This window comes from Lepeophtheirus salmonis, chromosome 7, assembly GCF_016086655.4.
Source record: "Lepeophtheirus salmonis chromosome 7, UVic_Lsal_1.4, whole genome shotgun sequence".
In the NCBI taxonomy this organism is placed as follows: Eukaryota; Metazoa; Arthropoda; class Copepoda; order Siphonostomatoida; family Caligidae; genus Lepeophtheirus; species Lepeophtheirus salmonis.
In genome coordinates, this window is record NC_052137.2 from 21200779 (window position 1) to 21216085 (window position 15307).

At 29.0% G+C, this 15307-nt stretch overlaps 1 long non-coding RNA gene across 1 annotated transcript; it reads left to right on the top strand.

Moving 5' to 3' along the window:
• The first annotated feature begins 1357 nt into the window (after positions 1-1357).
• LOC121122254 (uncharacterized) lies at positions 1358-2778 on the top strand. The gene is made up of 2 exons (XR_005865757.2): positions 1358-1545; positions 2014-2778. It is a non-coding gene; the product is annotated as an uncharacterized lncRNA (long non-coding RNA).
• Positions 2779-15307: the final 12529 nt, after the last annotated feature.

Below are 15307 nucleotides of genomic sequence, written 5' to 3' on the forward strand. Positions count from 1 at the left end.
ATGTAATTATCATACATTACCTAAGTAGCTCCATAATAAAGGAAATCATCATTTTTACACAATATAAAATATATATTAAATATTTAAATATGCGCATACTAATTAGATACAGTTTTCAAGTATTTTTACGTACTTGTACCAGAAAAAATAAAAGAAAAAGTTGCATTTTTGATTAGGTTTTTCGATATTTTGGATTAAAACCCCATGATTTCTTTTTGGTTGTTTTTCATCAGAAATATATAATGCTTTATATTGAAATAGTTTTTATTGAATAAATATACGATTTATATAAAATATTGAAAAAATAAAAGCTGTTTTTTTGTTGTTTTTATATTCAAAAATATCAAGCTGAATTTTTTAAATCAGATCTGATTAGTTTGATCACTTTGTGGTCAGAAATAGCTGTTGAAACTGTCTTATTCCAACGTTATACAAGCTTTCTTTTTGAATATACAGTTTTGAATTGAATGTATGTATATGCAAGAAAAACTGAAAAATCAACTGCATAGTACAGGTGACATCTTAAACTGGGTACTATTTTGAAACAATTCTAATTTGAAATCTGGATTTCGTTGCTTAGTGCACGAAGGAGCTTATAACAGGTGATCGTTACACAAGATTTTGGTACTATTGTGTACATATTAGAAGGTTTTTTTATAAACCATTAATTGCTTCATTGAGTTTTCGGATAGAGATTAAAAATAAATAATGTATATACTTATAACATATATATACATACAATTCATAATTCCAAATTCAGGTGGATTGAAATACAAAGTTATTATGGTTGTAGCGAAGGGAACCCCTCCTTCCCCCTTCTCCCTTTGTTCCTAGCTGTATGCAGATTTAATCCCTTTTGAAAACATCTGTCATCTCCTGGATGAATAAAGAACTGAAAAGAAAAAGAAACCATTCCTTCCTGTTCTTTAAAATAAATACATAGTAAAAAGGGAAATACAATAAATAAATTGGAAAATGAAAAATCAACAAATTCATATGTTTTTTTATGCATTAATTCAAAAATAATATCGTTAAAATAAAGTTTTTTTTGTCTCTTATATTCATTTAATTTATATCATATATAATATTGTCATAGAGAGAAGAATTTATTTTTTTAAAAGGGAATTCCAGACGACCGTTTCTTTCTCTTATACATATTTATATAATGGAATATCGATCCACAGGCGTGCGTTTCCCCCTACTAGGTACATTATAGATGGAAAAGGAAGAACTTCTCCTGTGTCTCACCAAAGAGAAAAATGCCGGTCCGCCGTTGAATGCTTTCATTCCAGGGACTAATACCATTTCCCCCTTTTTTCTCTCCTTCTTTTTTCATTTTAGTTAAAAGCTCAGGAACCATCGAGATCATCGGTTTAGTTTTCTTATTTTGATTTATTAAAAAAAAAGAATTTACCAAAAAAAAAAAATATTATTTTGACCCAAAAAAAAAAAAAAATAGTACTTTGATCATATTTGTCTCTTGGTGTATGTTTTTAGAAAGTTAATGAAGGAAAACTGGACAGTATATATATATTTAAACAGCAAGTAAGTTTACAAATAATTTTTAATAAAAAAAGTATATGCATTGTAAAAGTACTCTATTTGGTTATCAAATTCTTTTTGGTTTTTTCATCTTGCATAAATATTGAAAATGATGGATTGAATGGCTCCAACAACGGAGAGTTTATATACTTACATGTTTTACTCCGTTGGAAGAAGGTTATTTTAAATTATTTATTCCCCCCTCCGGTTTTTTTCTTTTCTTTTCTTTTTATCCAATGGTTGTTATATTATTGGTCTCAACATCGGAATAAAACGGCAAAAAAAAAAAAAAAATGAAAGCAAAATTACCGGCTTCTTCTTCTTTATTTTACAAACAAAAAAATCAGTAATGAAAAGAAAAAGCATGCCGGCTTTCCATTACCGGTTACGTCATTTTTCGTGTGCTTTCTCTTTATAAATATACAACCATACCAAATAAAATAATTTTCCTCCACTTTCTTTCTTTTTGAGGATGCTCGGAAGGATGCTCTGAGTGAACAGGGAGAAGAGAGAGAGAGAATCCAAATCATAGAATAACCATCGCAAATTTCTCTTCTCTTTTTATTTTTGAAGAATAACAATTCAACGCAGCAGCCAAAAGGTAGAACCAAAAAAATAAATACAAATAAAGAAAATTTAACCATCACTCGAGTTTCAACTCATCATCTGTGAGGTTCCCTTACTTCAACAACTTGAGCTATATATTCATACATATATATAACCATACTTCATCCATCAATGTATCATATACACTTCAGTTCTTCAAGAAAAATTAGACTACAAAATTATTCTTTTGAAGAAAAGGACTTTCCTCTCTTCTAATATAACAAAGAAATTTAAAAGGAAAGAAGTAACAATATATACACAGTATTAAAGTCGGGATACAAGAACAATACAAAAGAAAAAAAGACTGGACCAACTACAAATGAAAACGAATCCACAGCCCTCTTCAATGAATGACGATACGAGTAATAGCAATCATCAATCACCTTAAAGTTGTCCTCAAACGCTCGGAATTCACAGCAGGCTTTTTATGTTGAGTTTTCAAAAAAAAAAATATTAATAAATTGAACGGCATAAGGCACGCGGTGAATGCCAAGCGAATTTGGACATTTGCATCATGCTTTGCTTACGGAGTCCCTAGTACATGTTGTTTGTTTCTTTGTCTGTCTGTCTTCAATTATATTCATTTTAAAACTTGATAGTATGAAATACACATTCCGTTGATTTTAAAAACACGTCTTTTTTTTTCATTCCTCAAATTGTTTGTAGAGTGAATCAATCAGTTTTCATATATATTTTATTTGTTGTACAACCGTAAAAAGAAGTCTACATACATTTGTTCAACTTTTTTCTTTTCTTTTGGAGAGAAGAAAGGACATGGAAGTGTTATTTGGAACAAGAAGGAGAAGGAAGGAAAAACTTGAATGGGGGGGAAATCGATAAAATTCCCCTTCTGTGTACGAGTTTGTTTTTCTTCTCTTCCCCCCTCCGCTTTTTACTATTCCTTTTCTTTTTTCAATTTTCTTCTGGAAGAAAAATTGTTTATTGTTCGTTCAGAGCGATAGAAAGAGAAAAACTCTCTCCCAGACTCATGACGAGGACAAAAATAAAGTTTGTTCTGTTCATTCGAAACAAAAAAAAAAAAAAAAAAAAGGGGGGAGAATAAAACCAAAAAATTGTAAAAGCATCATCATCCTCCAATATGAGATGCAAAAATGAACAAGCATTTTTTAAAAAATGCATTAATTTCCCTATACCCATGCATATATCAGCTATAAAAGTATTTTTACTTTTTTTTTAAAGTCATAGTTTTTTTTTACTTTTTTCTTTGATGTTCTTACCGATTAATCTTCTAAGATAAGTTTAATTGGATTTAGTTGTCACATCATAGTTATTTTCTCCTGTATTTTATATATTAACTTATAGATAAATATATATATATATATTTCCATGGGGGATTTATACAAATTTAATTTATACTTAGTTTTTAGAGGGATTGGTAGGATAAATTTTATTAGTGATATAAATCAAATTACAAGTTAATTACATAAAATGTTTATACAACATTTTTTAATTATATGTCCACTCTTATATAAAATGTTTATATATGTTCACTAAAAGCATAAAAATTGGATTCTATTTATGTATAACCATTCAAACATTATGAAAGGCTTTTACAATAATTATCACATAATTTTGTTTGGAAGCAACAGGATAAGGTTTGAATCATTCGTATACTAATAACTATAAGGGATGTCAAAACTCTCTAAATTTTCGTGAGGGTAAATCAAAAAGGAAAGTACATGTGGGCAACTAGGATATATCTGCTTATAAATATTATTATTAAAGCTACAGCGCCCTTGCTTGCTAATACGTTTGAGCTTTCAAAATAACAAGACATAGTTAAACAGAGAAATAATTTATAAGCTATCAAATAATACTTTTTTTATGATTGTATGCTCACGAAGATTGCGACAGTTTTCACATCTCTAATGGTTTTAGAGGTAATATATATATATATCCTTTTTTGTATATTTTGTGCACCAACCTCAGGATATGCATAGGTAAAAATAAAAGCCACCTAAAAAACTATAGAGCATCTTGGTTTAAATAATTGAAGATAAATCAAATGGGTTCAACGTTAACAGCTTCTTTATTTTATTGGATCAAATAAATAAGCCATTAATTTGATGGAATTTTTCCTCACTTAAAATAAACTTTCATCAACTGCTTACGACATTTTTGTAATCAAAGGTGTCTTAAATGGCTTCAAATGACACAACATAATATATTTTAATCTTTTTTGTCCTCTCATTTTTATTTCCATTATATTAGCATTTTATATACTTGATCTAGTAAAAAGAGGCAAATTTGCTTACACTGAACTCATTGGAGACATCTTAGACTCTTTTCAGTCCACGCAGAAATTGTTTTGAGAAAAATACAAAATATTTATACATTTTGGGTTTGCATTCAGAAGAAACCAGTGTTCTGTTTCACCGAAAACGATATTTTTAATGATGTCATTTAGAGTGAAAGAATTTGACAGCTTGTACGATCTGTTTGTACAAGTTATAACTTGTATATACAAATGGTAAGAGTTAATTTTTATATACCAAATGCACTCATTTTATCCTCTCTAATAATAAGATTTCCATTCTTATCAAGAACTGGCTCGGATTAAGCAACTTTCTTTCTAGTGTAAACGCAAACTTTTTGTATCCGAATAAAATAAATGCATCAATGTTTTAAAAACGTTTTCCGATGAACATTACACTTTTGATAAGAAAATCCATTATAATAGTTGTTTTTTTTGGTGGTAGATTAATATTTATACAACAATCAACTCGCTATATTTTGCCCAAATATATAAATCTTAGTATCATGGTATAAAATGTTTCAAAATGACCAATTTTGACAAATATATATGTATAGGTATTCGTTCGTTTGTTTCAGCGGGACCTGAATGTATTTGCAAATTGAGGGGGGATGAAAATATATATTGCTGAGGTCATCAGAGGTGTCCGTAAGATCTGTTTTTTGTGAAGGGGGGCTTGACTGTGAACAAGATTTTTTTTTTTGGTGGGGGCAATTGACAATTTTGACAGAAGTATTTGCATAAATGTCATATTTTACAATTACAAATTTTTAATTTTTAGAGTCATTTTTTTTCGGAAGAGGCAAAATTAGACTCAATTACTGCCTGTTTTTTCAGGGGAAAAAAAATTCAAAATTTTTCCCATTTAACCTTTTTTTAATAGACATATGATGATTTTATATTCAAAGAATAATACAAAATTTCGGAAAAGTGAGTAGAGTCAGTGGCCGTTATATTTCCAGCGCCACTTGTGGGGTTTCCAGCGCTTTCAAATGTAGGTAGAAGGAGAAAAAAATATATTATAATTGAGGAATCATCAAAAGAAGAAGATGGATCTAATAAACATACATTAACTCATCATTGAAATATATTTTTAACCATATTTATATGGTTAAAATAAGGCAGGAAAACTGAAAAAAAGAAGAAGTAAAATATTTATATGTAAATAGATAAATGGAATAAAAGGGACCTGTCATACATCTATGTAGACTAATAATAATAGTGAGAGGACTCATGTTGAAGAAAGGAATAAGAATAAATAAATAAAAAAGTCTTAGATTTGATCATCTAATTTTAATAATATGTAACAACAGCTCTATGTATATTTCGTATAACTGTTATTATTTATTCTTCTTTAGTTGTCCGTTTGTTCTACTCATGCATGTGTATTAGGAAGGCTTCTTTTTAAACTTTTTTCGAATTTCGATTAGGGCTAGTGATGGAAAGCTGTAATATGGGATGTAAAATACCTATGCAGAATTTTATGATGCTACGAAGTCATCTTTAAGTGCTTTATCTGGGTCAAATTATGAAAAAAGACAAAAGCTATTTACTTATTAAATATAGGCTCTAAGAATATATAAAACCAAATGAAAAAAATTAGGACAATTTGATGATGCACGTATAGGGCACATAGCTTCAGAAAAAAAACTTGAAGAATTATAGGTTAGAATAATGTCTAAGATAATTAACGAATCTATTATATATTAATTAATGCTGTATTTTAATATTTATTAATGAAATAAATAACTTTTATCTCCTTTAAATTTTTGAACGAGATCTGCTACCTAAAGATGAAATTATAAGGAAGTTTTTTTTTTTACGATTTTAAAACTTTTTCATCTAGCCGAAATCGAAATTCGAAAAAATATTTAAAACAAACCACCCTAATGTGTATGCTGCTGCTATCATAGTAGTAGCGTTTTGTAGTAAAAGTAGTTGTTAAGCAGATCATATATTATTCTTTCTTTCTCTCTTTCTTCCTTTCTCTTCTACGGAGAGTTTAGATGTAATATTATTATATATACATATAGTTGGGAGAAGGGTATTCTAAATATTATATATAGACGAGACCTGTATGAGTTATAACATGGCACGTTTGAAAATATCCCATGTTCTCTCACATCAAAAAAGATATCAACCATTAAATTTACATCAGAGTTGTAATGCAAGTTATTCTGGGGGGAAAAAAATTCTCAATTTTAGCAACTTTTCTTTGAAATATTGAATAAAAACATTTTTAAGGGTTATTATTTTTCTACTAAGACAGTCAGTTTTTCATTGTTTTTCTGTAACAGCTTGTATGGCTTGGCTATCAGTTGATAAGACTTTATCAAAAATACAAATTGACTCATTGGGGATATAAATTGAAATATTCTAATGTTACTACAAGGGGAACAGTTGCAACAAGTACTGCAATTTTTTTTTGATTTCATTATTTTTTGTTATTATTTAAATGATTACATTTCACATCAAGTATGTTTTTTTTAGCCAGAAAAGAGCATTGAAATTTTTTTTTGAGCCTGAATTTATCTGATCTATTTTACAGCACTATGCCTTTTATAGTAATGCATATTACATATTTTGATTAAAAAATTTCAAAGGAACATCAATTTTAACCTAAAATAACAAAAATAGCCTGTAAATATCATGTATTTTGCCTCAGGACATTTTGTTTTATACCATTTCGCCTTTGTGAACTAGCCTCATGGATATTTCACCTAAATATATAAATACGTGATATTTATAGGTCATTTATCTTATTTTAGGTTAAAATTGATGTTCCTTTGGAATTTTTTAATCAAAATATGTAATGTGTATTACTATAAAACGCATGAAATGGTTTTTTCTTTTGGAAAAAAAAGAATTTTCAAATTTCAAAATTTCAATGCATAATACACCAACAAAATCTCACTATGTAATGAGTTCGAAACAGAGCCAAATTTGGTAATACAATTAGTATGATAAGAAAAGAAAAAATAATGACGGCAACGATTCGAATAGAATAATTGCTAATCACTTCACTGTTAGTAATTATCATTAGACATGATGGATTATTCATACTAGAAAATACTCATGGATTGGCAAACAAACATAATATGAGGTAAAAGCATCATTATTCTAAGAGGAAACAACTATTTAATGCGTTTAATACTTATAAGTATTACATATTTTGACTTAGAAAATTCAAGGGTAACAGCAATTTCAACTAACAATAAATAAAAACGACCTATAAACCTAATTCATTTTCATATTAAGGGGAAAACCTTGAGGAAACATGGCTTCAAGGCAAAATATCTTAAATTGAAATAGTTCAAAATATAGGCAAAAAATTCTGAAGCAAAATAGTTTAGAACAAAATTACCGGGCACCCTATAATACATACCAGCAGGGTGATATGGGCAATATGGACTACCGCCCAGGACAATATTCCTTGAGGTGCATCTTGAGCACTTGCTAAAAATATTACAGGTTTGCAATCATTCCTTCTGATTTTTGTAATGCTGATTTACATTTATTAATAGGTGATAGGTGTTACTGTGTGTGTGCCTTTAATAGATCAGTTATTTTGATTTTTTCTATCAATTTACTATTTTTTTTTTGGTGGGGGGACAAGGGCTGCAGAAATGGAGGTTTGCACAAGTTGTTATATTAGCTAAGATTGTCACTTCATATCATTGATCTATAGCATACATCTGTGATCTAACAATTAATGTGCATTTTTTTTGTAAAAATTTCATAAATCATATTACTTTTTTTACACCTGGTAAGTATGTCGTAATAAAATTTAGCGAGTCTTAGTCAAATCAACTTAGAGACATTAAGCCAAAAATACAAAGTCTTACAACTATCCCGGTCTCCCCTACATATTAATCTATATTATCAAAAGAAAGATAACTGATGATTCCAAGTACAACAAGTACATACATTGAAATAAAATGTATGTAGATTGTAGATAGAATAAATAGATGGGAAACAACCACTCAAGCATATATTTCCAATTTATGTACTATTTTATAGATATGTATAATTAATAAACATGTAGTTACATGATTAGAACATATTATCCTTCCTTTTTATTTTCCTCTCCCTCTGAAATCAAAGTGAATTGTAAAGGAAAATAAACTTTTCATATTTAAATATATATGTATGTATGTGCTCGAAATATTGTATCTACATATTATGTAAAGGTGTACTATTGTCATATCCTACATACTACATAATCTATAAGAGTACATATAATAATTGTATCCTCTACTTACATTATATTTAAAATAGATTATCTCCCTCTAAATGATTCACTTAGAAGGCCCGCCGGGTAAAATCCACATTTAATATTGTCAGAAATGGGATTAGTGAAAGAGTGCGAGGAGAAGGCGAGAGAAAGACAATTGAGATTACTGAATTAAGACCAAGGTTGTGCCCGGATCAGGTAGAGTGGTTCTATCCCTCATGGTTCTTTCTATTAACGGGGTTTGTTCTGGGTTCAGTTTTATCGGTCTTGGTTCGTCTTTATAAAGATTCAGTTTTGGTCTAGTACACATGTTTCAAATAAAGGGGCTCAGCTAAAAATGTATTATTGTAGGGAGGCTTGGGCAAAGTAAATTTTTGGGAACCCCTGGCTTAAGAAATAGCATAGTTATCATATTATGGGGCCCCAACATGGTTATTTGCATACCTGGATCCATACTCTACCCCACCCCTTCCTTTTTTTATTTACACCGTTTGGTGCTTAAAACCACTTTTCTAGATTCATAAGAAGCCCTTAGGTATTTGGAACTTTTGTAGTTATGTAGGAATATTTATCTTAAGGATGACATCGTTGTATATCTGTGTACAAATATGTTTCTTTTGTTGATTTTTCTACAATAATAATGTCCTTTAGTCAAAGAGAATAAAAAACTATTCTTATATTCACTTAACTAAAAGAAAACATATTACATGAAATAAAAATTTATACAGAGTGACAAAAATTCATTTTCACTTTTTTCAACTAGGTATATAACAAAAAGAATTATCTATTAATAAATAATAACAAAACAAAAAATAAGTTATTTAATGCCTGTTTTACTGCCATGTCTCTGATTGTATCATTGCCTTTGATTTACATATTTGTACAAGTTCAGATACGAGTAAAAAGGGTAGTATGAGTTTTGTTATTATCATAATTGATGAGTGCCACAAACTCAAGTTAAAATTTGGTGCATTCTTGTTGTCGATCCTATTCTATATGATATTCAATTGACTAACATTATGATTATTCATTTTCAAACATTCTATGAAAATAATGGAAAAGGATGAAGGAACATTATGTGACAAACTATTTCGTAACCGTATATAAAATTATGTTGAAACGAAATTAAGTACAAGAACTAAAACTAAAAAGCAACATATTGGGGTCGTTTATTTTAGGTTTTGTCTGTTTGAGCGGTTCGGTTTGAATTTGTAGGTTTTGGTTTTAGCGGTTCAAAAACCGAAACCTCTCTCCCAATAAAGATATATTCATAATTAATCTTTATAATAGATAGGCCTGCGTAAAGAATTCCTTACATTTCTTGAGGAAAGTGAGAATGACGTAAATCATTTCTGCTTAATATTTTTTATCTGATATATTTATATGTATATTATTCACATTTTATAATTGATTTAACAACTTTTACGTTCTTTTTAAAATATTTTAATATTCGTACCTAATCTACAAAAAATTAATATTTTCATTATTTACTTTTAATTATTATAATAGTTAAAAAATAGACCTTTTCAGGCGATAATTATGGCCGCTGTTTGAAAGTGTATACGATTAAATAAAAAAATATTAGAAGCTGTTTTATGCAGAGGGAAAAAAAGTTACATATCACATAAGATAAAAGGATATTGTGACGTCATCTGTACCATAAAAAGCAAAAAGATAATAGAACTACCTGAAATCTACTGAAGCGGGTTTTGCTAGTTTGTTTTAAAGCTTTAGGTTTGATATAATAAAGTTTCATTTTCACACCCTTTAGTGTCACGTTTTCAGGGAATATTTTGTGAGAGTTGATTGCTCTTAGAAAGACTTGAATTTTTTTATAGACATTAGACATTATTTACAAAGTGGTACATTAACCTCTTACCAACTTCTGAAAGACTACTTTGAAAATTATTTTTATTTTTCTTATAATACGAAAACATTTTAATAAAATAAAAACATTCTTATCATAAGGAAAGAAAAAAAAATCACCACAAATCCTTTATTGATTTGGATCTAATATTAAAAAGAAAAAAATAGACACATAATGACTGTGAAATATAAAAAGCTTATCGAATTCTTGAGAGGAAGACAATAAATACAAATCCCACTCCGTATATCTAGGGCATATAGCCTGAAATTACTCAACTCTACTCTTAGTCCAACAAGGGGATCCTCATTTAACTCCCGAACAAATACTAAGTTTTACTTTTTGTCTTTTATGTGCATGCGTACCAGTGATTACTTTACACGTAGATGTTCTGTCTTACAGAAGTAAATGATAATGATAACAGCTTTCGAAAATAAAAAACCTGGTCATTTTGGCAACTAAAAACCCTGCTTCGTTTACTGGGATATATTTTATGCACTTTTGGCTATAAGTAAAGTATTTTCGAAAAACAAAATATTAACTTATGCTATAAAATATTTTTCCTATGGTAATTTCCTTCAATATAAAGATGTAACCTTTCTCTACCACAAAAATAATATATTTTTGTAAATTTGAGGATAATAATGTAGAAGCTCTTAAGCAGCGCCGAAAAAGATAGAAAAGAGTAGTACAAAACGTATATATACGGGAAAGTTATCAAAACTTGACTTCAAAAAAGTGTTTTCTTCTTTTTTTAATTATTGTGAAATGAAAAAACGGAGTTTTGAAGCCAGCCATATAAGTACGATTGAATAACAAGTATCATCTCTTTGAAACATTTAAGAACGTTTGGGTATTTAACCAACTGTTTAATTCCCACAAACTATTTTTATTTATTGATACTATATATATATATTAAAGTGTTTCGTTTTTGGAGTGGGTTTTGTTTTTACTTTACAATAGTTGTTGTTTTTTTTTGCTAGAGGAAATATAGCAAACACTTCCAGTAAAATTTTCGATCTCTTATATACTATTATTGGCATGGAACAATATTAAAATTAGCTTCTCTTTGACGTTTTATAGATATGGTCCAAATATTATAATATATTATCTACATAAAAATTAATTAAATCAAAAAACCCAATTGTCAGTGCTGCCACTCGTAGGGAATTTTATCTGTTGTAGGGATAAGTTATATTATTGAAGGAAAAGAATTCCCTACGCTTATCACTACCTAGGGATATTTTATCCCTACTTTTCTTTTATTAAGTACGAATATGAATACCACGCAATCTCGTAGGGTACACATACTTCATAAATCATAATAGAATTATGAGAGGGAAGAGTTTGAATTAAGTGGCTCGGTAGTTTTGGTTTATTCGTGGTTTATATGGATATGTTCGACAGAACATTTGTATAATGGATAATGTATAATAATCCACCCATTGTTTCAATGAATTCATATCTTCTCATTTTAATATCCTAAGAATACGCTTTGATGTTTAGGGATCTCGAACCTTTGAAGCAAGATCTTTGTCTTACTCATTGGCTCTCATCTCCTTTAACGGTGGATCATCAAACGTGGAGATACATTTTAACATAAATTCTCGATATAATAACTCCCAATCTCGTAGATCATCACTTCAAAAATACATCAGTAGGTCAAGGCTTTTTATGAAATCCCCTTATACAGATGAATTATACCCAGGGAGTTTTCTTCCTCTATTTCAAGCTACTTCATTGAAAATTCTGAATGTATTAATCATAAATTCACTTCTATTTTGTATTTTACTCTTTTGAAGGAGGCCTGATTTGTCCTTAATAAGAATAACTAACACTATGATAAGTGGTATCAATTTCATTTAGATGGCGGAATGTTTAATGTAAATATAAGTCATATTAGAGGAAAGAGTTTGAATTGAGTTACTCGGTAGTTCAAGTTTATCCTGATGTAGATGGAATTTTTCTTCGGTAAATTAAAACATAGTTATCTGGATCCACTCATTGTTCTAACTAATTCATTACTTTTCAATTGTATATTCTATATATTCGTCTTCTACCTTAAATTTGATGTACAGGATTTGGAGGAAGATATCAAGGCTCAATCTTTGGATTTCTCTTCTTTAATGGAAACATAATTCATTTTTTATGAATATACAAATTAACATCGAGAATCGTGACTATTGACTTCTAACCAGTCCCAAGAATGAATACATCTGTCACTCCAGAGCTATTTGTATTTCCAATATAGGGAATATCTCCTACCTCTGCTAATTTAAAAAAAAAAAAAATATTATATGACAACTATATCTTAGTTTGGAAAAACTATACCCCAACATTCTACTAGGATGGATGTTCTATCCATCCTCCGTCCTATTGATTCCTGAGACATTCATTCTCAAAGATCACCTTAAAAATTAACTCCTCTCTCTCTCCATCCCTTTCTTTCTAGTTAATTAATGTAGCTGTTTATAATACAATGATCTATAATTATTAATCTTGAAATTTAAATAATTCCAACAGTGTACTTATAATATTCATCCGAGGTATATTACTAGGGTAAATACTCTTAATTCCTTTTTTTTTCTATTCTTCTAGTCAAAATGATAGATGTACTCTAAAATAATTATCTCTTAAATATAAATTTCTTTATTTTGTGTTTCAAATTTATTTATTTTGTTTTGGAAATTTCTGTATCATATTTAAATGTTTATATAAATAAAATATATGTATTTATATATTATATTGTTTAAATCAAATTAACAAAATAATTAATCAAGTATACCTCTGAATTCTTTAAATCAGAGGATTAATGAATTTACTTTTAAATTTCCCTTAGTGTTTTAAAAATTACTACTTGATGACTTGTGGAAGTAGAACAAAAGTTATAAAGAAATAATCCTTTATTCTTTATAAAATAGACAAAAAAAAATAATGGAAGGAATTCTAGAGATAATTTTAACTGGTAGTAAAATTAAAGTAAGTCTTCAGTTTTATTATTTAATGGATGTTACTTGGAAGTGTTTAATTGACAACTTGAACAACAGTTATTTAAATCAATGACACAGGCCGCTAGGACAAAAACTTGCTCTCTTTAAATGATGGCTTCATTTTCACTTAATATTCAAGCAGATGTAGTGGCTTTAGAAGCGTATCTTTGACGTTTACGTGTCTGAATGGAGGTATATTTTGGAAGATTTTCTATGAACAGCAACAGGTAACAACTGACGTTATTGAAGTTTGTTCCCCATTCCCCTGTGGCTGTATCTTGTAATTTCGAAATTTCTTCATTTGTTAATACTCTCACAGACAAATCAACGTACTGAAAAAGGATTGACCAAACCCTTGAATAATCAGAAGGTACTTCGTCGTCTAAGAATAACTCTTAGCCAGTAACTTTTGGAATATTCGTCCTGGAGGAAAGAATGAAGTGATCTAGAGAGATTCGTGGAATCAGTTTCATAACCAAAATATAGCACTCACCCTCATTAAGTATATTGCAGTAAAAAAAAACAAAAAAACTATACGTCACTAAAGGAAATTATAATATGGTTTGCTATAGATCTGCTAATCCAACTATTTATTTGTCATTCTAAAATATTGCATAGATTGAGCGATGTATCTTAATGAACAAAGTACTCCCCTGTTAAAATTTACTAGCTCAAATATTAAAGCCAATGATAGTAATGACGGTGATTATGTTTATAAAATAGATGAGTATGATAATATCACTGTGTCTTTCTTTTATTTTGCAGACATAAAAAAATAATATTCAATATTTAGTAGACACATTTGACATTTCTTGTAGTATTCTTCTATCAAAACTAATATCTATCGACAATTATACTCTTAAATCAAGTTTTTTGAGATTATTTGCAGTCAATGGGCCTGGAATTAGAAATTAAGGACATATTTTTCCTGTCCAAATATGAAAAGAGAAAATAATTTGACATTTCAAATTACGGATGTCAAATACACTATACTTGGATTATATTTTCTTAAAAGAAACAATACAACAATCAAACATTTTGGGATCAGACACACTACTACTCTGTCCTACAGGCCACTAATATATTACTGTAGAGAATGCATAGAAAACTAAAGGAATTAATTAGAACAAACAATCGTAAATGGGATGAAAATCTTCTATTATGCTTGTTACAGATGGAGAAACAATCAAATTACCGATTCTGACCCCAGCAGAAATAGTATATGGGGAAAATATACGAATCTCAGGCGAAAGCATAGGAGAATCTCGTATAGATACAACACCAGACTCAGTTTGAGAAAATTTTCGAACTAAACCGTCTTGTGGAACTAATAATCACAACCACAACAAAGGTTGGTCTTCGAATGTAAATGTTCAAAAAAAAAATTGGGTTAAGGATGATAGAATTGAAAAAAAAAATATCTATCAACCGATTGTAACCTAAATTGAGTTAATTAGAATTAAAATAACTCTCATTTTCTGTGTGTCGTATGGTTATGTTTAATTTATAGCATTTTTGTTTTTGTCGTTTATTGTTGCTTGTTTTTTTTATTTTTTTTCTCATAAAGGGAAATATAGGTGGTACCCCTGATCGGAAGAGGACCAGAGGGGGTGAAGTTATGAATAAAGGAATATATAGTTAATAACTAAGTGTGATGACTTTAATTTCATATATCAAGTCTATTAAAGGCCAGAGTACTACTCATTATTTTTGATCACCGATTTTTTTATCTGATACTGAAAATGAATTATTTGTTGTAGGTTGATACATATATAAGGACTGTAATCGTAAAACTT